At 46.4% G+C, this 23634-nt stretch overlaps 1 long non-coding RNA gene and 1 pseudogene across 1 annotated transcript in view; both read right to left on the bottom strand.

Moving 5' to 3' along the window:
* Nucleotides 1–7060: 7060 nt before the first annotated feature.
* LOC149351657 (uncharacterized) overlaps nt 7061–23634 on the bottom strand; it is a 24716-nt pseudogene continuing 8142 nt past the window's right edge.
* The window catches only part of LOC149351656 (uncharacterized), a 20759-nt gene continuing 19668 nt past the window's right edge, over nt 22544–23634 (bottom strand). Inside the window, exon 4 of the long non-coding RNA XR_016289502.1 lies at nt 22544–22641. This is a non-coding gene — a long non-coding RNA (uncharacterized LOC149351656). The remainder of the gene's footprint in view (nt 22642–23634) is intronic.

Raw genomic sequence — 23634 nt, 5'->3', positions numbered from 1 at the left:
TTGTCACCTGGGAACATACAACTACTACATACATTGCTCTTGGCACCATGCGAGTACATATCCGGCATCTCACACGGGTCCCCTGTCATCATCTCGCAACTCTTCCTGTAATTAGGCCACGTACTGCATTCAAAGTCACTGACGCTCATCGCGCCTATCTTTCATCGCAATTCACCCTAGCCTCAAGACCATGCTCGCCTTTATGGAGTCCACATAAAGCTCAGGTGCACCACTCTATTCCTGGAATTATGAAGACAGCTGGTGTATCATTGGCTGCACTCAAGCAGATCACGTTGGAACATCTGCATTCTATCGACACTCACCGCATCCATGTCTACGAAGATGGCTCAACCAGATCCGCGGGGCCTTTGTTGATCCCGGCGAGGTCCATCTCGATGAAGGTGAAGACGAGTTTCGCAACTGGTGCGGGACTAGCTGCCCTTCGGGCTGCAGCTGAGTTCATCGGCCAAGAACCTCCAAATTAATGGTCAGTTTTAATTCCAAAGCAGCCCCTCAAGGCCTGCAAGCTGCTCTACGCCGCGGGTCGCATGAACAACTGGTTGCAGAGAATTGCGAGGTGTACCACTGTGCCATATTGAAAGGTCATGCTATAATTTTTCAATGGGTGCCAGGACACTGCGGTATCAAAGGAAACAACCACGCGGACTAGGCAGCTCGATCTGCCCCCAATGACAGACTGTAGTCTGTATTCCTATATCAAGAGTTGACGCAGCGTGTAAGCTACACCGGTTGGCGCTGGAGCTCATACTTTCTATGTGGAACACTGGCTAGTTTTTCAACCGTCGCCTTAGGGCATTGGACTCTGATCTGCGTCTTCATCTTCCCCACAATATACCGCGTGCAAAGCAACATTACTTTGCCGTCTATGGCCCGTTGTTGTACTTAAAAAGCAATACATGTTCCGGACTGGGATGGCCGACAGCCCTGCTCGTGAAAGATGTGGCTGCGAAGAGAAAATTGCACATCTCCTGTGTGAGTGCCCTGCTTTGACGACGGAAAGACGTGCGCTGTGATGTGCCCTGATCCTCGCCCTTTAACAGACGATAAGATCCTCGATCCGTGGCCACAGCAGTCGGCTGCCCTCAAGGCCTACAAGGCACTGTTTTGCTTCCTGAGAGCGACTGGCTTGAGGGACCAGTTGCGACTGCGCCCCTCAGCCCTTCTCTTCCCCTGTGAAGGGCAGCCAACCAGAACACCCTTCTGGTTAACATCCCTGCCGTCCCCCTTCCTCTTTATTTCACTCTCTCCCTTTTCTTTCATAGGGCAGAGATTTTGTGTAGCACGGTTGAAGTTGCTGAGCGTGGCACGTAACCCAGTGGGCCAGTCATTTTGTGGTCCATTCCCGGAATGCCGGATTTTTGAAGTGGATTTGATGTTTCACTTGCACTATGTACTTTAGGGAGAGGATTATGAACGTTACTGAATTTGAATGGCGTACCATATGCGGTTTGTAAACCAATAATGTAATAAGTTTACTGTGATTAGGTGCCACAGAATGCGGACCGGGCCCATCGATCTTTAAAACCGAACCTCGGAACCTGAAAATTGTTCTGGACTACAGTTTGATGTAATGAATCCTCGGCTATGCCGAGTAAGGTCTTCACCTGTTGTTAGCCAGTTCCATCTTTTGTTGTTTCATCTTTTTGCCGCTTAAAGTGTCTGGAATGCTTAAGCTTGTAATTATTTAGGTTTCTGTATATAAAACTCTTGAGTCATACTCTCTTAATCCCTGCACTGTAATTTGTCGCAATACCGTCTCTGACGGGGCACCTCTGGTGAGAAGAATGCCTCCGAGTCAAAAATTCTAAGAGCCCTGACAGTCGCTGACCGGACGGTTGGAGGTGAACCTGGGTAGATTGCAGAGAAACTCTGAAAGTTTATTACTTGGCAACTCGTATTTCGCGTTGCCGCAGGATATTATTTCGTCAAACACCTTTCAAAGTAGCATGCCGCCCTAAAGTCTGGTTGCTACACTGCAGAGGCAATCTAACGGCGAGCCTTTCAGTCGGCGTCAAAGCGTAACATTCGAGGATACGTAGCCAACGTACCGCGAGAAATGGCTGCTGGGTTAGAGGACACAGGGGCTTCAAACTCTGACGTAGTCGTGGCACGTCGGGGGTTAAGAGAAAATACAGCGCACAGGCGCTGTCGAGGAATTAATTAAAAGGAGGTTTGTTGCCCTTGTCTGCCTCACGCACTTGGCGCGTGCGTACACCGGGTTGAGTCGTGCTGCGGTTGACATCGACGTTCCCACTTTCATGGAGCGTCAGTCCACCCCACGCTCTACAGCTGTAGAAATACCGGCCTCTGACAACCAAAAAGATAAAATCGCAGCAGCGAACTCGAGCCCCCCTGGCGGCAACGAGGCAACAACGAGAACGCCCAAAACGCCAACGTCGGGGGGCGCGGCCAAAGAACCTCGACACAGTTTCCAACATCTGCCACAAGAGGCAGGGATGGTCTCATGCAAGCAGAGCTCATGGCGTATGCCCGCTGTACTATACGACACCAGCTTTCACTTATACCCTACGTCCTACACTCGTGCGCACGTCAGTGCCACTAAGAAAGAGCCAGTATCACGGACTTTTGTCCCTGATGTGGAAACCAACAAGATTTGATTTTTGTGACAGACTGACTGAATCCTGTATTCAGAGACCATGAATATGTGTGTGTGAATTTCCGCTGCAGACATCTGCAGTGTGTTCTAGATTTTGCTGGTTGCTGTGTAGCAGCGCCACGGTTATACCGCGCTAAAACGGCAGCGCCTCATATTTGTTCCGTTGATTATAGGAGTTAGACGAAATTGCAACCTTTTGCAACAATATTTTCACAAGGAACCTTCTTCGGGCTGAACGGCGTCGCTATGTTGCCCAAAGATAGTGGTGGACCTGGGAGTGGTGTTGTCAGGTGTCGAGTGTGCGCTCTCGCACTTTTCTCACGCTTTTCGTGGAGGCGAAAAACGTGAGAAATTTTATTGTTCGCTCCTGTCTCGACGTTTTATTTCTATTCCTTTTCGCATGTTGAGCAGACATGGGTAGGGAATTTAGGGGCTCGTTATGAAGTACATACTTCTAAGACATGCAAGTTTTGGCAAGTTTGGTGTGACATGAAGATGAAAGTGTAGATAAAAATAAAAGGAAGTCAACAGTCACCGAAACAAAGGAAAGCGTAGCGGAATGTAGCTATATCTTTAAATTTAAGGCTTTGATTAATACGAAGTTTGTGGTGTAATCATCATACGCTTGAAAGTTAATTCATTAGAAAGTCGAATAAGAAACAACCACATGCCACCAGTGGCATGACGTGGATTCGGATCCCACTGGCGGGATGTGGTTGTTGTTTTTTCCTTCCACTTTATAATGATGTAACTTTCAGACATAAGATTTCAGACATAATTACGCCACTAATTTGTCATTGATCAAAGCCATAAATTAAGAAAAAAAAAACTCTCCTATGCTTTCCTCGGTTTCGGTGGCCTTGATATCTATCCACCTGTGGTTCGACGAAACGGAGCAGCTTGCGCCGGACGGTAATGAAACGTGTTGCCTTCGCTGCACTACCTACAGGTAGCGATACTGATCTGGTCACGGTGGTCACTGTAAAGAAAGGGTGCCGCGCCAGCATTGAGCATGCCACGTGAAATGCCCTCGTGAACTGCAGCGGAGTGCCGTACGTGACACGTTACGGAGTGCCAAGGCGTCGAGGTTATATCTATTTTTGTTGCCCTTATGCGAATGAGTCCTTGTATGGACGTACCCCACAGACAGCGCGGGAAGCCCACCAAGCTTTCTTTCTGAAGACGTGCTGTATATGCAGATAAGCGCCGCAATAACCATTAGAGTAACCCGGCTCTTTGCACACAGGTTTTGTGTATATCGCTGGTGGTCAGCGGACGATGTGCGGAACTGAGTTTTTTGTTTTGTTTTGTTTTCGTGGAAAAGTGCGCAGTAGTGTAGAGCTTTATTGTTGAACGCGCTGTAGGCCCTATTTCGTTCCAGGTTCAACGAACAGCCGACGCAGCTGTTATAGAGACAAAGTTCGCCCGAACTTCCGCCGGACGCACGCGCGGAGCTTGACTGGAAAAAACAGTAATATGATCACGGGAATGAAAAAAAAAAAAAAGAGGGCCGTCAGCTGCAATGACAGAACGGGCACTGTTTCCTTTGCGCTACAAGCACCACGAATGCGTCACGAAACTTACAAGCAAAAGAGGTTCCGAGAAGCTCACTCAGATGTATATTGTTTGATAGATGCGGAGCATACATGTGCAAGGTGTTTCATCTAAGTCGCACACGCCTAAAACTATAGGAGAAAGTGGGGCAAAACGCGACAGAAATTTTCAAGTCATCGCCTTCGTCTTATTTTTGATAGGTATCAAAAGACAAATATAACAATTATTTGCTACCGTCCTGAAATTCCGCTCAGTTATGTCCAACATTTTCGGACCAGAATTTTGAATATTGGAAAATTGTAAGGTACTGTGATGGATGTATTGATGTGTGGCGAAATCCGATGAGTGGCGAAATCTTGTAAGGTTTTTCCATCGCTCGCATCGAGCTGTTAAGACTGACATAAAAACCAACGGGGAACGCTTTTGACGATAGAAAAAATGTTAATAGCGAAAGAAAAACGCAACCCTGCCGACGGGAGAACTCCGGACATAATGATTGTTATAGTGAAATCTTACAATACATGAAAAACTGCGTTCATAAACTCTTTCCCGTTTAAAAATGATGTTGCCCAAAATTGCTGGGTATGAGAAATGAAGCATCCAGTTGAAGCGCGACCCAGTAAACTTTTATTTTACTAAAGAGATCGAAATGTCGCACAGTGCCCCAACTCTTGCAGCATAATGCGACATTGCACGGGGTAAAGTGAGCCCTTCCAAAATCAAGATATTACGCAGCCCTGCTGTGAATTCACACGAACTTGTCTCCGCGGGCACAAACACAACCCCTGAGCATATTGGCATGACAACCATTTGATCCGGACAGGAACCTGCCCTGTATTCCCGTCACCCATTAAGGCTAAGCACTTTTATAGCCAAGCTTTGCGTGTAGCCTGGCTACGCGAGTCTTTTCAATTTCCTGCCTCCCTCGCAACCTTTTTTTCTGTTCTTGCGTCACGGTTGTTGCTCTTTCGCCTCCTTTCGGGCGATTGCAGCACCTGAACACGAGCTGTTGGATGTGATTGTATACGCGCGACCGAACAGAGCTTGTTCTACGGCCAATGGGCTGTACCAGCAGTCATTCTTGCTCAACTGAAAATTTACAGCGCTTAAGTTCTGAAAAAAAAAAAAAAGATTGTGCATTGCCACGACACCGCTAGCGTACGTCGTGGTAAAGCGTGAGGAGTGCCGCCGAAGGGGAGCAGGGAAATGCGCCGACAAAGGAGGAAAGACTCTCACAACGGCGCCGCGCGCGAGTTTCGTGTTCCTTGCCCTAAATGAGTGAGGGATGGTTTACTTTTCAGAGTCGGTCCGAAACACGAGACGACGACAGGACGGCTCGGGTGGACTGGCGCTGAGCGTTTTTTATCTTTCTTGCTAGCTAGCCAGAGCGGCTAACAGCGACGCGCGTGTTTGATATTGTGTACTTTTCTTTTGCGTTGTGATATCTGACGTCTGGAAGATTACGGGATAGTCATCTATTGGCTAAAGAGTAAGTTCTGGCGGTAGGACTGTCTCTTAGCTGAGGATGGAGTTTTAGCGGGAATGCAACGAGATGGGTACGCGCGAAGGAGAGCGCCGGAGGTGGGCTGTGTGGCAGCCGGATAGATCGGCCGTGTGCGGCCGGTGGTGGTCCCGGGGCCGTGCGTGGCGTTGGAGACGCAAGTTTCTTGAGCGGCGGCCGGACAGATCGGCCGTGTGGGGGCCGGCGGTTTGTCCGGAGTCGTGGAAGTTTGAGGTTTTATTTGTAGTTAAAGCGTAGAGGTCGAAATATTTCGGCATATGTAAATCAGTTGTGTACATATTGCAATGAAAAACTTCTCGAGGAAAGCCTTCCAAGTGGCTCAACCTCAGAAGACCTGCACACCTGTCTGAACTCACCAGTCGCGAAGTACGTCCCCAGGGTCACACACGAGACCCTCCCTCTACTACTCCACGTCAACCTCAGGATAACATCAACATCGACACTCGACTCGAAGAGAGAGGAAAAAAAAATCGTGACTTGCATTTTCTTCCTCTCGAATTTCCTCACTGTCTTCACTATTCTGTGGTGTACGTCTTTAGAAAGACGAAAAGTTTGGTGGCATCGTTGCTGCTTGATGCTGCCCACTTCTTTCTTCATGTCTTCGCCGCGGCACGTTCAGATCATGAAAGAGACCGACAAAACAAGTTCACAGCTTTAGCGAAAGCACTAAAACTATTATCTTTATTTTAGGCCCTCAAGGGCACCACAGTGGACGCTTTTCTCCATGTGTAGCTTGCTGCTAGAATAATTCCATTGAAAGAACGTGAGCCACATTCTTAAATTTTTCATGAGATAAGACCAATAACCATTTCTAATAAATAAATGTTCACGCTAATCCAGGACACTTGGTCGGTTGAGTTGCACAGTTTTGAAAATGTGGCGAGCAGACTATCGCACCTCTTCGACCGCTTTCTCGTTCAGCAAGGCTCATTTCGAAATTTTTTTTTAATAGTTTGAAAGTGGTCAGCGTCAGCAGCCATAAGGGGCAATGATATGGTTGGTTGTTCTTCATATTTCAGTTTCGTACTGCAGTCAAAACTTAATACAATAGTAATTAATAGTAATTAATAGAAGAGCCTATGATTCAATTTCCAAAATTTGAGTGCCCTGAACGCGCTGTAATTCAAAAAAAAAAAGAAATCGAAATTGAGACCGCGGGAAACTCCTCCCACCGGCAGCGACCGCCATAGTGAACGCTCGCGTGACGTTGCAAGGGCACAGGATGAGCAGCGTTGTCTGCTATTGTTGCTTGCAATGCGCGCAACGAGGTCTCTAGTCCCTTGTAGTTTCGTGGGCGATCGAAGTAGCAGTCGTCCCTCATATGAGTGACTGGTGTCGTAAAAGTGTCACACTAGGCTGATGCGGCGCCGATCAAAGGTCGGTGGGCCGGCCGGTATGCAGGCGCCGTCGCTGACGCACCGGTCTGTCACACTAGACCGACGGCCCCGTATCGTAGCAGTCTAAAGTGGGAACCAGAAGATTGTGGTGTGGGGGCTAGTTGGTGTGATATTCCATAAACTTAAAAATTAAAAAACTTAAAAACTTAATGGGAAACCTCATGCTAGCCACGGTGACATACGCGACGTGTGTACGTGCGCCAGCGAAGATGTGCTTTCATTCGGCGCTCGCGCATAGAACCGGGCGGCGAGGCAAGCGACACCGGTAAAAACCGCCGCACGACGGTGCCGCCGTCGCTCGGGCTTGTGCGGCCGTGCGAAAGCTTCACGCCCGCTCAAGCAATGCAAAATGTTGCCAGAACGTTGCCTCAATCACTTCAAATGTCAGAACATAAAGTTGTCTTAATGTAGCTAATGTCACCTTTCTTAATCATTAGGTAACGTTAAACGTTACACATTAACTTTAGTATTACATCTGGGTAACATTGATACATGGCATTATCCTGACGTTGGATTGACAAGAAGTGCGAAAAACGGTGCCGCTTAATTTGTGTCACTAGTTGGGTAAAACATACGCACGTCCTACGTGAAAAAAAAAAAATGACCCTCTGCATAGGTGAAGCGCAAAGAAACTTTCAATGCAATTTATCGCAAGGTGCCGATTTCTTTTTACAGAATTAACGCACGTAATTTACATAGTAAATATTTCCTGGGTGATCGAGTCAAACGACCATTCTATGCACGAAACACTGTGCCACAGAAACATTAAGAACCAGAAAACTCCATCGCGATGCGCACACATACACGAGAGAGACTCTCAGCGAGGTTATATCCCCCACATGAGGCCCTCGTTTTAGAGCCAGTGGCACTCGCGAGTCTAGAGAGGTTATTTTGTGGATATTTGAACTTGTAATGGCAAAAATTAGAAAAACAAGTGAGTGCGACTATGTTGCAATACCTTTTCTTAAAAATACATATTAGTCCGCGCTGCCGTATTTGTGCGAACATTTTGCAAATGCATTCGGTAAAAACGTACAGTCTTTGTCAAAATCTCTGTATGGTAAGAAGAACCCCTGTCCTCACCTTCAAAGAACTTTTTGATCTTTAGGGAAGCCGTGAGTGCTCTGTTATACGAGTGAGAATCAAACCAGCCTGGTTACTTTTGACAAAGACTGTACATGCTTCTGAGCCATATTCATACGTTGCTTTAGTATCCTCCAGTTATGCATTGATAGTCTCAGGAGAAGCAGCCGGATTCAATAAACTACAACACTAGTGCACTGTTAGCCTTTTCAGTATTATATTTCAAGTTAATGTTCACAAATGTTGTCTAAACATGGTTAGACACGTTGGCGAGATGTTAGTACCCAACATTGGTGCTAGGTATGCCCTTACTGTGATATAATTTTGGAACATCATGATAAAGTACCTCAGGTAACATTACAGCCACGTAACATTTTCTTGCTCAACGTTTCATGGCAGTTATATATACTTATAGACAACGTTGAGGCAACATACTGCGTCACTGGAGCTGAGAGGCGACGGCCTGAAAAACTGCGCTTGTTCTACCATATCTGAACAGGAAAAAGCTAGAAGAGCGCCTGCGTTTCATATATTTACACTTTAACCCCAATCAGCGGTGAACTTTTGCCAGATTCTTACATTTCCGTCGACGGCGAACTGCTGGCCCCTTTTCTGACGAGGCCTATTGCAAGTCTGCAGGATTCGTGTGTGCGATTTCGGCGATTGCGAAGGGCGAATTCACAATTTTTAGAGCATATAAATGGCCGATGAGCGTAGTTCTAGCTACAGTGACCTCAAAGCGACGATTGCTTACATCGCAGGACGCGCGTACTATAACTAGGGGAGAAGTGCCAATGCGACCTGGTCTGCAGAGCATATGCTGAGGGCAGCCGGCAGCAGTCGTCGGCGTCGACTGTGGACAACAAATTTGACCGTTTTCTTTAATGCAAATGGCCTCCAAATGCATTTTGTAGATAAAGCAATTTAAAATCAAGCGTTGGTGACATAGGAGGAAGCAGATACAATTAGCGGGAAAGCCGGTATTACGCGAAGCGTTCCCCAGGTAGGCGATCGCATCACCGCGTTTAGTGCACTGTTATCGCATCGTGTGTAAACGAATAAAACTACAATTTCCGAGCAAGAGCAGATAATGCTTAAGATAAGGAAGACACATCTTGCGTTTTATGCTATGCAAACGAGCAGTACTGTTTGTGCATAGCTGTGTAAACCTCGGCGCGGGGCTGCAGTTTTCGTAATCGTCGCAATCCTGGGGGAACTTCGCCCACGCACAATAAATACTAAATGGCGTACTATTATCTTGAAACACTCATTTCGCGAATAAATGACTTTTTTGCCTAATAACTGCAGCCAGCGGAAAAAAAATTGCCGACGATTACGTTACTTCCTAATGCGAAATTTGAACGCAGCTCATCAGCTGTTTCATCAGCAAGACATGTATGTACAATTACAGATAACTTGTTATTTTTCCTACATTTTCCTTCTTCAAGAAACACTCCACTAACAGTTCTTGACTGTCATGAAGGAAACTTTGTGGTCGGAGAAATAGATGGATGCTCGATATGCTCGACTTGCTACACCAATGCTTGGTTCTCAAAGACGAGGTCTACTCAAGTATTTCGAGAGGTTGACACAACTGTGGGAGGCGCTACGAGCGAGAGGAACGGGATGTTCTCTCGCGTAAGTGGTAAGAAATTCCTGCTTGTCTTTATATCTACATTAAAATACCCCCCCCCCCCCCCCCCCCCTGCCACCCTGGCAGGCGGCAGGTAATGGTTGATCGCGAGAGCTCGCTCACCGTTGTCAGCACTAACGTATACAGCCCAGATTTCTCTCTCTCTCTCTCAACACCCCACGTACCTGTAAGCGCGATTCAGGCGTCCACTGACCCAGGGAGCCAGTTATGCGCACTTCCTTTCCTTAAAATGATCGGAGTGTAAAACGTGCACAACGTTGTCAATGCCAACGCATGCAGCGCAGATCTGTCACTATACTGTCATTTAGCTTAAAGTACGATTGAGGAGTCCACCGTTCCAAGAGGGCAGTTATGCGCCTTCCCTCTGCTTCAGGTGTCCACCGAGATGTGTGAGACAGATACTGCGCCATTTCCTTTCCTCAAAAGTCAATTTACGAAATTTATTATCTGCTTTCCAAGCTCCCGCTCCTTTGGTTTCGCAGCTTAAAGCGGGACTAAGGTGTCCACTGATGGTTACAACGGACAACGGCGACAGCGACGCCGCGAAACGCAGAAACGGGCGCAAAGGGCTGCGCTCTAAAAGCGAGCAAGATAGCCTCGGGAGCAGTCGCGTGGCGCCGGGGCGAAATGAAGACGGTGACGGATATTCGTCGATGCAGGTCGTGAAACGTTGGGTTTTCCAGCGGCTTCATTTCGCAAAAGGGTTCCACCAGCCGAAAAGAATGTATATATTCAACTACGTTAGCGTAAAACAACAATTTACAGACGTCTTGCTCCCTTGGTGCCCAACACCGGAGCCTATTGTCTTCACGCACCGCGAGCGCGCGTCCTCCTCATCCTCTCCTCGCATCGCTCTCACGGGCACGGAAGAGCCGGCGTTCACAACTAAAACACGCACACATAGCTACTAAAGCGTGCATGCAGCTTGGAAGCCGTCGCATGCGGCACTTTTCTATGCTCCTTTCGTGCTGCAAGCATGATTGATTGATTAATGATTGATTGATTAATGATTGACTGATTGATTGATTAATGATTGATTGACTGACTGATTAATGACTGACTGAATAATAACTGACTGATTGATCGATTAATGATTGATTAATTAATGATTGATTAATGATTGCTTAATAATTGATTGATTGATTGAGTGGTTGACTGACTGATTGACTGATTGACTGACTGACTGATTGATTGAGTGGTTGACTGACTGCCTAACTGACTGACTGATTGAGTGGTTGACTGACTGACTGACTGACTGATTGATTGAGTGGTTGACTGACTGACTGACTGATTGATTGGTTAATTGATTGATTGTTTTACAATACCCCTAAGGGCCCTCGGGCGAGGGCATTACATAGGAGGGGGGGGGGCGATACAAACATAAAAATACGGCACGGGCACTTGAAATAAAACAAATAATGCGTGTCATAACGAAGTATGAAATAAAGCTGGTAAAGTATACAAATAAAACAACAAACAACGCATAAAAAAATACTCAGTAAAAGTATAATGCACATAATACAACAAAAATACAAAATCTTTTAGTCCATGGTTTGCTTTAACGAATGCTGAAAGGATTGTAAGTTAACCTCAGTAGCTATGTGTGATGGCAGGTTATTCCACTCTATTATGGTGCGAGGAATGAATGATTTTGCGCAAAGCGATGAACGGCACGTTATGCGTTTTGTTTTGTTATCGTGGTCACGGCGAATTTAGAGACTGCAGAGTGTGGCAAAAAGAAGTCACCGTGGAGGGTGGGATGATGATACAATTTATGAATAAGGCTAGGCGAGCGAAACGGCGTCGACATGTTAGTGGTTCCAACTAGGCACGTTGTTTTAATGCTGTGACACTGGTGAAGCGTGAATAATCTGAAAAGATGAAGCGAACAGCACGGTTTTGCAGGGATTCAATGTTGTTTAAAGCGTATTCTTGTTGAGGATACCATATGGCAGAAGCGTACTCAACTTTCGGGCGGATTAGCGTGATGTAAGCAAGTTTTTTTAAGTGTGAAGGCGCGTGTTTGAGATTACGCTTAAGAAGGCCGAGTGCGCGGTTTGGTGATGTTAAGATTGTGTTAATATGATATTTACTAACCGCTCCACTCGAATTCCTACAGTCTACTTCCTCAATAACGATAGCGTAGAACTTACAACAACTTACAAGTACCTAGGAGTTCACTTTCAGTCTGACCTAACTTGGCAAATTAACTTTGTTTTAGATGCTTTTACATTAACATGCTAATATTAGTTAATGTTAACATTAACATGCTAATATTAGTTAATGTTAACATTAACATGCTAATGTAACATGTTACATTAGCCAGGAGGAACACCAAGCCGTTACAGCATCAAGATCAGTTTGAAAGGAATGGCGATCGGTTTCATTAGTAATATTACGATTTATAACACAATCATGCGCGAATAACCTAATTTGAGACGATACACACTTGGGTAGATCGTTAATAAAAATTTTAAAAAAGCAGAGGACCAAGTACACTGCCCTGGGAGACTCCAGACCTCACCGGGACAGAATACGAGTTAAAATCATTCACAGAGGTGAATTGTTTTCTATTGTAGGGGAACTGTTTTGTCCACGAAATAACGTTTGGATGGAGATTTTAGTTTGTCAATTTGGATAGAAGCCTGTGATGGGGAACGCGATTAAAAGCTCTAGAAAAGCCTAAAAATACTGCGTTTACCTGTCACCCTGCGTCCACGTAAATCCAGCGAGTTGGGTGTCGCATGAATAACCCCTGCGAAAACCGTGCTGGTATTTGAAAATGATATCGTGCTTCTCTAGATAATTAATGCCTTGAGTATGCATTACGTGCTCGAGGAGTTTACAGATGTTGCTGGTTAATGAGATAGGGCGATAGTTGAGTGGAATAGTGCGGTCTCCAGATTTAAAAATGGGCATTACTTTCGCTGCACGCCAGTCATCAGGAATTGTACCAGATGATAATGATTGTGAAAAAAGCCTTGATAGAGGTTTAGAGAGGCATTTTTTAGTATTTTGTTATTAAAACCAAGGTGGTCAGAGCTACTAGTAATTTTTAGCTTATTCAAAAGGGCAAGAATGCCTGATTCACTAATGATAATTTCTTGCATGGAAGTGACGGAAGATGGCTGTAACATGGGCGAGGAAGTGATGTCTTCATGGGTGAAAACGGATAAGAATGCGTCATTAAGAAGCTGTGCACACTCAGTTTCAGTGACTGGTTCACCGTCAGTATTAATTAGTACTGTTTCGGGGTGGGAACTCTGATTGATGACGCGCCAGAATCTATGAGAGTTATTGGTTAACATGGTGGACAGGTCGTAACTGAAGAAATGATGACGAGTTGTTTTAAGCAGTGACTGCAGATGGTTGCTTGAAGCAGTGACTGCAGCTCTCTACCACCATGCTGCAGATGGTAGACAGCTTGCATGGCGCAGAAAACACTAGATTAATCGTGTGCCTGCTGGCTATTTTCTTCAAATTGTGCGAGAGCTTATGGTGGTACGGGATGACGTGCACAGGACTCCTGTCTTGCTGCCTATCACGCTGTTTCTTGGCCTTGAGCTTTTGCAGAATGCCTTCTGATACACTGGAAATCACATTTGTTGGATACCCTGCATCCCTCAAACGCCTCACCTGGACCTCAAAGCTTTCAATCAATCAATCAATCAATCAATCAATCAATCAATCAATCAATCAATCAATCAATCAATCAATCAATCAATCAATCAATCAATCAATCAACTTTATTCAGCATTTTTTGTCCTGAACAACAGAAAAGAAATGCTAGAGTAGGAGCAAAAAGCTACAAACGCAGTAGCTTGACGGGGCTCCCACCCCTAATTGACAAGGCCAACAGACTGTCACGTTATTACATATATATATATATATATATATATATATATATATATATATATATATATATATATATATATATATATATATATATATATATATATATATATATATGCAAGACTTAGAACCAGCGAGAAAAAAAAGTATGCAAAAGAATGTACAGTAAGACAGGTGCTATATCTGAAATAGTTTTGATGTGAGAAATGAACATGTATCTGTGTTAACTCGTCGCAGACTATTTATACATATTAAGATTACAATTCAACGCACAGAAAATAAAACAAACATATCTAGCAGGAAAACAAAAAAATTCGCGTCAGCAGCTCCAAAGGGCCAAATACAATCGGGTGTACACAAGTTCACATAATAGAAGCAGGAAAATAGACGATGACAAAAAGATACAATACATCCGCAGTACAAAAGCAGTTTGTGTCGGAAAAACATAATTAAACCCATATGTCTTCAAGAATAAGGCATTTCTGTCAATTGTATTTGCTATGGTTATGTACATCTATATTTTTATTTTGTAGGAAATTCAAATATGTAGGCATGTGGTACTGCAGCATGTGCCGACCCTGATTAGTGCGGGAAGAGGGTATAGACCAGTATTCTCTGTTTCTGAATATGTAGGGCACTTCTAAAGGTCGATGTAAATTACATAAGTTGAGGAAAGCTTCGTTGTTAGTTTGAACACTGTGTTTGTACTTCATAACAAGGTTAAGTTTATGTATGTGGTGTATAGGGAGTACATTAAACGAAGCAAAAAGTTCTCTTGTATGGGCGTCATATGAGGCATTTTTTACATGACGAATTGCTTTCTTTTGTAATAGCATCAACTTGGTAAGGTTGTATTGAGTTGTGTCCGTCCATACAAGACTGCAGTAGTTAATATGGCGAGCGAAAATTGAATTATAAAGGATTAACTTAATTTTAGTCGGAAGCGTCGTTCTAAACTTACACAGTACGCCACAAGCTCTTGCCAGGTTTCCTTTGCACAGTGCTCTCAGCTTTTTGCCAAGGCTGACTGCAGGCTGTTACTAACAATCGCCCGTTTAACAAGCTTGGAGTGGGCGCTATCCTAAGGAAGGGGGGCTTTTCTTGAGCGAGGGTTGTACATCCAACAGATGCGGCGTTCTGAAAAATAGAGGCATAAATCTAGGAACTTGATGTGGTTGTTCTTCACTGGCTCAGAAGTAAAATAAAGGCCACCAGATTTATCTGAGTAAGTAAGTAAGTAAGTAAGGCCACCAAATTTACGCCAAGAAACCGCGTGATAGGCAGCAAGATAGGACTCCTGTGCACGTCATTCCGTACCACCATAAGCTCTTGCACAATTTGAAGAAAATAGCCAGCAGGTACAAGATTAATCTAGTGTTTTCTGCGCCGTGCAAGCTGTCTACCATCTGCAGCATGGTGACCAAGACAAAAGAGCGTGATGATTGTGGAATCAAACATGCGATGCAATCAATGAACTGTACCACGGGAGTCGTGTACGAGATTCCGCTTCTTTGTGCTGGTTCCTGCATAGGGCAGACTGGCAGATGCGTAAATGAACGTTTAGCGGAACATGAACGGTGCGTGAATGGTAATGTGGGCGGACATCTCGCGGACCACTGCAAGGAATGCAGGAAGTGCTATTGCGAGTATCACTGCGGATCGGACTGCGACTTCAAGTGCGAGCCTCTGTTTAGGGAGCCTGAAATTAGGGCCAGAGCGAGGGACCAACGCCACAGGGAGGTGATCGAGGCCTGGCTAATATCCAGGGGAGGTGACTGGTGCGCATGCATACCATCGATTGCCTTATCTAAGCAAGAAATTGGGTATCTGAACGGTAGCATTGGTTAGCCCCGCCTTTATGCTTTTAGGTTTGCCTTCGCTGGGTGTCCTGTTTTCTCGTACTGTTTTCTCTCACTTCATTGTCACTGCTTTTACTATGTTTTTTAAGTTTTTACTTCTGTTCTTGCTGGGGGTCTCCTGTGGTACTATTTCGTTGTTTTGCTTTTACTTGTCTCACTCTGCGTTTGCTATGCTTAATGACTTCCGTGTCTCAGCCTTTGATACGATATGACTTCCTGTTCTGTTGTTTTTCATGAGTCATCCGTTTTTTGAGCAGCTGCACACGCCTTCCCGCGATTTTCGGGTTGTATGTTGTACCCGCCCTCTGTGATAAACGTCTGAGTGGTTTTGATGCTGGTTAGACAATCTTATGGCGATTCATTATCTTCTTGGCCATGTGACGGCCTGTCTGTATTTAAAGCTCTGTCGTTTCCAATAAAATTTCAGTCGTTAGTTGAGAGTCAGTCCTGTTGTTTGTGTCTTCTCTTCTGTCCCTGTTTTTTTTTGCGCTGCATATACTCTTACTTCTAAGTGCCATCGATTTATGTTTCCTCAAAAAACCGGAAGACAGGTGCCACGAGCAAGTCCACTTTCCCAATGATCACTAAGCTCGCGGACTATGCTGAAGGCTTCCGAGAATAAAACACGGAATATGCATTTTATTTCTCTAGGCTAAAAAAAAATGCTGAGGCTCAGCTTGGCTAAGCCTGGGGAATGCGAAGCATATTAGTGGCTAGGCTTGGTAATACATGGCTTTCCTTGGTTGAATACTTGGTCATTTTAATACAACCACTAGAAGCCTTCGTCGTGGGGGAAGACAACGGCATGGCTACAGCGGAACGCCGACTAACCCCGAGACGCGCGTTGGGTGAGCGCCTGGATTGCCACGGAAGCCGCGTCTGCCTGCCCGGTGGAGCGAGCGTTTCACCTACACCGAGTGTGAACGCGCGTTCGAAATGCGCAGGTGTGGCGGCTAGGGGTCCCACGGCGACGGCGCGAGGTGGAGGCCGGCTCTCTCATCCGATGTCACGTGGTGTGACGTCACGGTGTCACGTGGCGTGACGGCTAGGGGTCTCACGGCGACGGCGCGAGGTGGAGGCCGGCTCTCTCATCCTATGTCACGTGGTGTGACGTCACGGTGTCACGTGGTGTGACGTCACGGTGTCACGTGGTGTGACGTCACGGTGTCACGTGGAGATCGCACGGCGACGGCGTGAGTGGTAGCTCTAGCAATATGCTTCGCAGAAAAAAAAAACCTTTTGAGCGACCACCGTCCTCCACGGTGGTCGCTCAACGCAGCTAACAGCGCGCAGCAGATGCCGCAGGGCGAGTATGCTCTTGTGATTTCAGCAATCAGAAGTCGCCAGACGAGCAAGCTGTTCGCAAAAGTAAAGAAAAAAATTCTTTTTAAAAATATATTCCGCGACCAAACCAATCGAAACTTTGGGGAATAGTAATTTTACCTGTTGGGAATTGAATGCAATAAGCAAGGTAAATATCTAAAAATCGAATTAAATGGTTGCACATTTCAAAGTTAGGGGGCGCTTAGTAACGAAATGTCGCGCTTTACGTCACTTTTGCCTAAAACGCAAATTAAACAATGAGACCAGTATACAGCGCCGTCGAACGCACATGCGCCGTTTCAAGACACTGAAGAGGCCCTGTACACGTTTCCACCAGAAAGGCTCGCCAACACTTTTCAAATAGTGCTCCTCTTTCTACAAAAATAAAAATACGTTCCCTTCATTGAATGTCGAATGTTTTCCCATTTTCTCGTCAAGCTGCGTGCGCAGCTTTTTTTTTTTCCACGGCTCTCCTTATGTCTTAAATGTACAAATAAACTTGTTGGCTTAAATTTTTAAATTTCTGTCTTGAGTACAGTCATGAGCTGTTGAAGTGAGTTTAGCACGGTAGTTCATCTGTTTCAAAGTTCATTAGCTTCTATCGGAATACCGTTTATTACGAAATGATCCTGACAAGTTCCGATTAATTTGTCATAATAAGACTGTGCTGAATTTTGTTTACTACCATACTACAAACAGTTAGCCGCCGCATTGGCTCAGTGGTTATGGCGCTCGGCTGCTGGCCCGAAAGAGGCGGGTTCGATCCCGGCCGCGGCAGCTGAATTTCGGTGGAGGCGAAATTCTAGAGGCCCGTGTACTGTGCGATGTCAGTGCATGTTAAAGAGCCCCAGGTGGTCGAATTTTCTGGAGCCCTTCACCACGGCGTCCCTCATAGCCTGAGTCGTTTTGGGACGTTAAACCCCCATTAACGAAATCAAACAAACAGCTGCACGCCTAATACAAGACACGCACGATGGAATCTGAAGGTACTAACAACCAAGGTCATCCAACAGAAATCGCACAGCCGCGGGGGCATGTAAAAGCACTCGACAATAACCCCATTGAGATCTGATCGCGCCATAATTCATTTTTAGTGCATTCTCAGCATGTGAGAGGACTAATACTGGAACTGAACAGGAAATAAAAAATGGCTGAGGCTTAGCTAAGGTTAAGCCTAGTCAGATGCGAAGCATATTGATGGCTAGGCTTGGTAATACATGGCTTTCCTTGGTTGACGTTCATCCCGCTCTTCATCGGTCTCTGTGGCACGCTGAAGCTTTCGCTTCTCGTTCAAATCAGCCCTGCTTCTAGGCGGCATCCCAACACCTGGCCGCCTCGTAAGTGCCCGGAGAGCGAGGCAAGCTCAGCTTTCTACCGCTGCTGTAGCGTCACGTGGTCAGCTGCAGCGCCTCTGATGTGGAGCCTCCACCGCCGCGGCCGACCGCGCGAGCCAGCAGCCCATCTCTCCTCTGCTGTGTCGTCATGTTGTCACGTGGTCAGCCGCCGCGCCTCTGATGTGGGGCCTCCACCGCCGCGGCCGACCGCGCGAGCCGGCAGCCCATCTCTCCTCTGCTGTGACGTCATGTTGTCACGTGGTGTCACGTGGTCACGCTAAAGGTCAATGGTAGCTCCACCGCCGCGCTCGATGGGCTGTAGTGTAGCTCTATATGCTTCGCATAAAATAGCGAAACATTAGTCGTCGCGGATATCCTTTCGGTGAATTAGTAGCGGCGGCGCAAGCCGTCTATGCCGCGGAGACCGCGTGTCGCACAGCGCAGCCTATTAGAAGCTAAATAAGGCATTGATCCCTGGCGTTCGCCTCAACTCTGGCATGTTGCAGTTAAAAGCCGAAGAAACAACGCAACTCTTGGAAATGCTCCAAGGTCAGCGATAGCTCGCACGTGTCTCATCAGTCAGCCAAAGACCGCGGAGCAGCTTATAAATCTATGAAGCAACACATGTGTTCACGCGGCCAGTCGGGAACTTTGGCGGAACGCTTGAAGATAGCCTGAGATAACGCTGCCCTACTAACACCTAAAGATAACACCCAAAGACTGTTGCAGTCGTCGAGGTGCTTTGTGTACTACTCGTTGCAACTACTCCTGCTAAATGTAGTTGCTTATGGGGCACACATTCGACGAGTCTTGTATCCAAGTTGAAGAGGGCTGTTCCTGTCGGGATACCATTCTATAACCCGCGCCAACATCTTGCGTGTATTGACACGGTGTAAGGCTGACATGTGAGGCAATAGCGTCAGTAAGGCGGCAGGGCTAGTTGGTGTTGCACGTTTAATCGAAATACGGCGCAGGGTGAACGAGGTAAAGAACAAACACCAGTGCCTCTTAAAACCGATTATTGGCAGCATCGAAACACGCAGCCTTATAGCAACTGCGCCGCCGCGGTGGCTCAGCGGTTATGGTGCTCGGCTGCTGACCCGAAAGACGCGGGTTCGATCCCGGCCGCGGCGGCTGGAATTTCTTTGGAGGAGAAATTCTAGAGGCCCGTGTACTGTGCGATGTCAGTGCACGTTAAAGAACCCCAGGTGGTCGAAATTTCCGGAGCCCTCCCCTACGGCGTCTCTCATAGCCTGAGTCGCTTTGGGACGCTAAACCCCATAAACCAACCAACCAGCTGTTGAGGTCTGCCGCCGACTTTACCAGTGCCGACGTAGTTGTCGTCCCTGTAGTCTTCAGCCTAGCCACAGCAAGTCCAGTACGACTGCGCCAGTTAAACTTCTCTGTAGTCGCTTCCTAGCTCTCACCCGCCGTGCTCTCACCCGCCGTGCTTCCTAGCTCTCACCCGCCGGAGCCCTTCACTACGGCGTCTCTCATAGTCTCAGTCGCTTTGGGACGTATATCCCATAAACCAAACCATAAACCAAACCTATAGCCACTGCGACACGCTAAAGTATACAGGCAATTGCACAACAGCTCTCTTATTTTCTTTTACCAGTTTCCGCATCTGACCACTTGCCACCGCGCCGCCTTATCGCGCGTTCCCTTACAGCAAATCAAACTCAGCCGCGTACAACTTTGCCGAGGCGTCTCTGACGCATAGTCGTTTGTTCTGTATATACGAGGCTTCTAACAAGAGTCGCCCTTTCGTCTTTGCTTCTGTCCGAAATCTTTGCCCCGTCAGGTCTTGGCTCACACCGACACTCGATAACATGCGCGACCGAATGCGCGCATTTATCCTCATGATTCTCAAACTTTTTGGCGTGCTCTCTCAGGGTCGAATGAAATAAAATACTGCTGCGCAGCGATTACAACACAGGAAAGAAAATTACACCACATGCACACACGCACATGCGTCGTCGTTGCGCCCCAGTATTTTCAGCCATGCACCAACTCGCCCCACAGAATGTCATTCTAAAGTATCCCTTGGGGTCGTTCACGCGTTGCCCCATTTCCCATATATATAACAAGTCAGAGGGAAAACATAAACCACTCCAATTACGTAGCGGACATAAGTAGTCTCATGCTTTGTCTAGCTTGGGGCGGAGAAAACTTGCTAGCGACTGAGAAAACTAACGGTACCTCGTGTCAATTATCCACCTTCTTGAGGTTGTGGAGGAAGCCTTTGTGCAGATACGGCACAACTTCATGTTTGACCGTGGTGTGCGCTTCCTCGGGCCTTGTTCATTGAGAACCGCTTTTCGTCTTTTGGGGAGCATGTCGGCTACTGCAGTTAACACCATACGACGGAATTAAGCGTGTTGTCAAACGGGGACCAACCTGATTGTCTACACTGGCGTGCATCTGATGAGGACGCGAACTTAGGAGCGTAGACTCCATGCATAACTACGCAGTTGTTCGTTTCACTACCTTTTAATATGCCGAGTCAAAAGACAATTCCTTGCTGGTGCTGGGACGATAACCCAACACAATTTACCCGCATGGAACGCGAGTTTTAGATGTAAAAATTGCATCTCTTCACTTCTTAGCAGCTCATTTCTAAACGCAAGCTCGCGGCCTTGTAGTTTAAAAGGCAATAAACTTTGAGCAGTGTTAGCTTAAAAAAAAATTGTGAAAATGAGAGTTTAAAATGATCAAAAAATTATCCACGTATCTAAGAGTTATGAAAGCTGGTCCCCATAGAAGGCCTGCGCCAGAAAAGTTGAAAAGATATCGCGCGAAATAAGGGCTAGACAAGACCAATACAAACACCCTTACGCTGAGAAAGATGTTGTTGGTCAAGGAAAATAAGTGGCTAGATATGCCAACCGGTAAAAAAATTCAGTCTATCCTGTCGTCGAGAGTTGCTGTAAACATGAAATGCACTGCAGGAAAAGCGCAACGTATTCTAGGACGGCTCATAGATAGTGGTAGCCGTGTTCGAGTCCTAAGGATTCTCCATCATCAGCAACTTTTCTTTTCATGTTCAGCATTCTCGGCCAAAAATTTTGAGTATTGGAAAACTGAAAGGAACTGTTATGTAAATGTTGGAGGCAATGGTCCATTTTTCCGCTGTGTACCAAAGTCTTTCTGTAACAGTGTTTTCATCGCTCTCATCGAGCAGTTAAGACTGCCATAGAAGCCAATGGGAAACGCTTTTGACGGTAGTAAATATGTTAATAGTAAGAAAATGGAAGTCTGCCGACGGGATATCTGCAGATATATTGATTGTTATAGTGAAATGTAACAATGCACCAAAAAATTGCTGTCATAAACTGGTTCCCGTTCAGAAATGATTTTGTCCAGAAATGTTGGGTATTTTCAGCTTCTCTTAACGACAGAGCACTCGCCTTTCTTCGCCGTTTTTTGTGTAACCAGCGCTCGCCACGCGCCGAAGTGGGAGGGGCGCCAGCGCATGCTATACACTGAACGCTATAGGGACGCTCGCCTTGGCCGGACGTCGACGCAACTTCAAGAAATGTGCTCGCGGTCGTGCAGTAGAGCCCCCGGAAGTCCCCCACTACGGCACTTCATTATTCTCCTTATTATTTTTTCACTCCTTTCTTCATCACATCCCTCAAGGCCCGTTTGAGGTGTACACTGAGAAGTGAGCCAGTTACTGCGTCTTTCCTTTCCTCAAGGCCTGTTATTCGATTAGCGGTCTTCGGAAGCATATGCGGCGCAGTACGAACGGACGACGAAATCGCAACAGGGCCTGTATTCGCTAAGCTGTCCATATAAAATTGGCCATTTCGCGTCCGTCTAGTCCTAGGTCATTGGTCACTCGCATATACCCGCGGCTTTCAAGCGCCTGTGGAAAGTGACCCGGTCATTGGATGGTTGGCGACCGGACCTCACCATTGGATGAAACTGGATGCAGTATGCAGCCAATGGTGAGGTGCATCGCAGCCAGTAGTCAGGTCCGGTCTCCTGCTGTTGACTGAGCGCTGCGACGCACCTCACCAGTGGCTGCATACTGCACCCAGTTTCATCCAATGGTGAGGTCCGGTCGCCAACCATCCAATGGCCGGGTCGCTTTCCGCAGGCGCTTGAAAGCCGCGGGTATATGCGAGTGACCAATGACCTAGGACTAGACAGACGCGAAATGGCCAATTTAAAATGGACAGCTTATGGAATACGGCCACAGGTATCGCGGACAGTAGCGCAACAGGCTACCAGTTAAACGCGTGGTGCCAATGGCAGTCAATAAATAAAAAAAAAGAAAGCAGTGATGGCTGAGTGCTCTAAAGAACCGGAAAGCGAAGCTTGCCTGCTTGCACCGCCAGCGGTTGGAATCCAGCTCTTGGCTAGAAGATGTCATGTTTTACGCGATATCTCGTTCGGTCGAAAAGCCGTCGTCGTGACCTGGGATTGAGAGGAAGGCATCAGAAACGTGACGGTAATATTCCCAGAAATTTCAAATGAAAAAATAAATTCGCTGAGATTGGGGTTCGCGCCCAGGCCCTGTGAGTGACAGGCGGGCACGGAACGCACATGCCACTAAGTGTTTCTTTTTTCGTTGATTGCATGGAAATATTGCCGTAAAAGAAAATCTGAGTATGCTTATAGAGCGAAACATCAGGCTGTGTAATACGAGCTCACCATGCCACCACACGTCCTAAACTTCCCAAACATCAAAATTCTGGGAGGCACACACATGCATTTAGATAACCAGCAAGGCGGCTCTTCCAGGACAGCATAAACTCCTCGCACCAAAGCACACTGCTCGCGGACCAAATATTTCGATGACCGCGGTGATTATGCGTGGCGGTCCATTATACAGCTTTTTCAGAGACTAAATAGTCCCATCAACATAAATAGATCACATGACACAACAGTTTTTCTGTCAGGTAAAAAAAACGGACACTGCAGATTGTAATTTAAATGTCCTTCTTAAGTGTTCGCTGTAATATATAGCAGAAAAACATAGAATCATTATTCAGAATAGAACAATGGTCAACGGTCTCTGGCGTATTGCACAGGCGGCAATTCACCGTGCATGGCACAAACATCGCCTTAGTTTTTCGGAGTATCGATTAAGAAATGTGTTCGGCATGCCGTCGGGCCCGTGTGACGATTTTACTTTCATATTTAGCAAGAGTGAAAATATCCCTTCACGACAAAGCTCTAGGTCCGGTATTGCAGCTGTAAGGGCGAGCTGGACAACGTTCTGAGCTTGCACATGTGCGGCGCGAGATCCAGCAAAGGTGAGCTGGAAAGTACCGCTGAATTCATTAGCAATACTGGCGAGGTCATCAGTTATGCTACCATTAATTTTCAGCTGTTCCACATTTCCTTTAGTTTCTGAGAGGAAGCGCCAAAACTTTTGAGGGGACCCTTTCAAAAAATTTGTTAAGG

Source organism: Amblyomma mixtum, chromosome 3 (genome assembly GCF_055824585.1).
Source record: "Amblyomma mixtum isolate Tamu chromosome 3, ASM5582458v1, whole genome shotgun sequence".
Taxonomy (NCBI): domain Eukaryota; kingdom Metazoa; phylum Arthropoda; class Arachnida; order Ixodida; family Ixodidae; genus Amblyomma; species Amblyomma mixtum.
The sequence above is the reverse complement of the archived record's forward strand: the minus strand, read 5'-3'. Positions and strand labels throughout refer to the sequence as shown.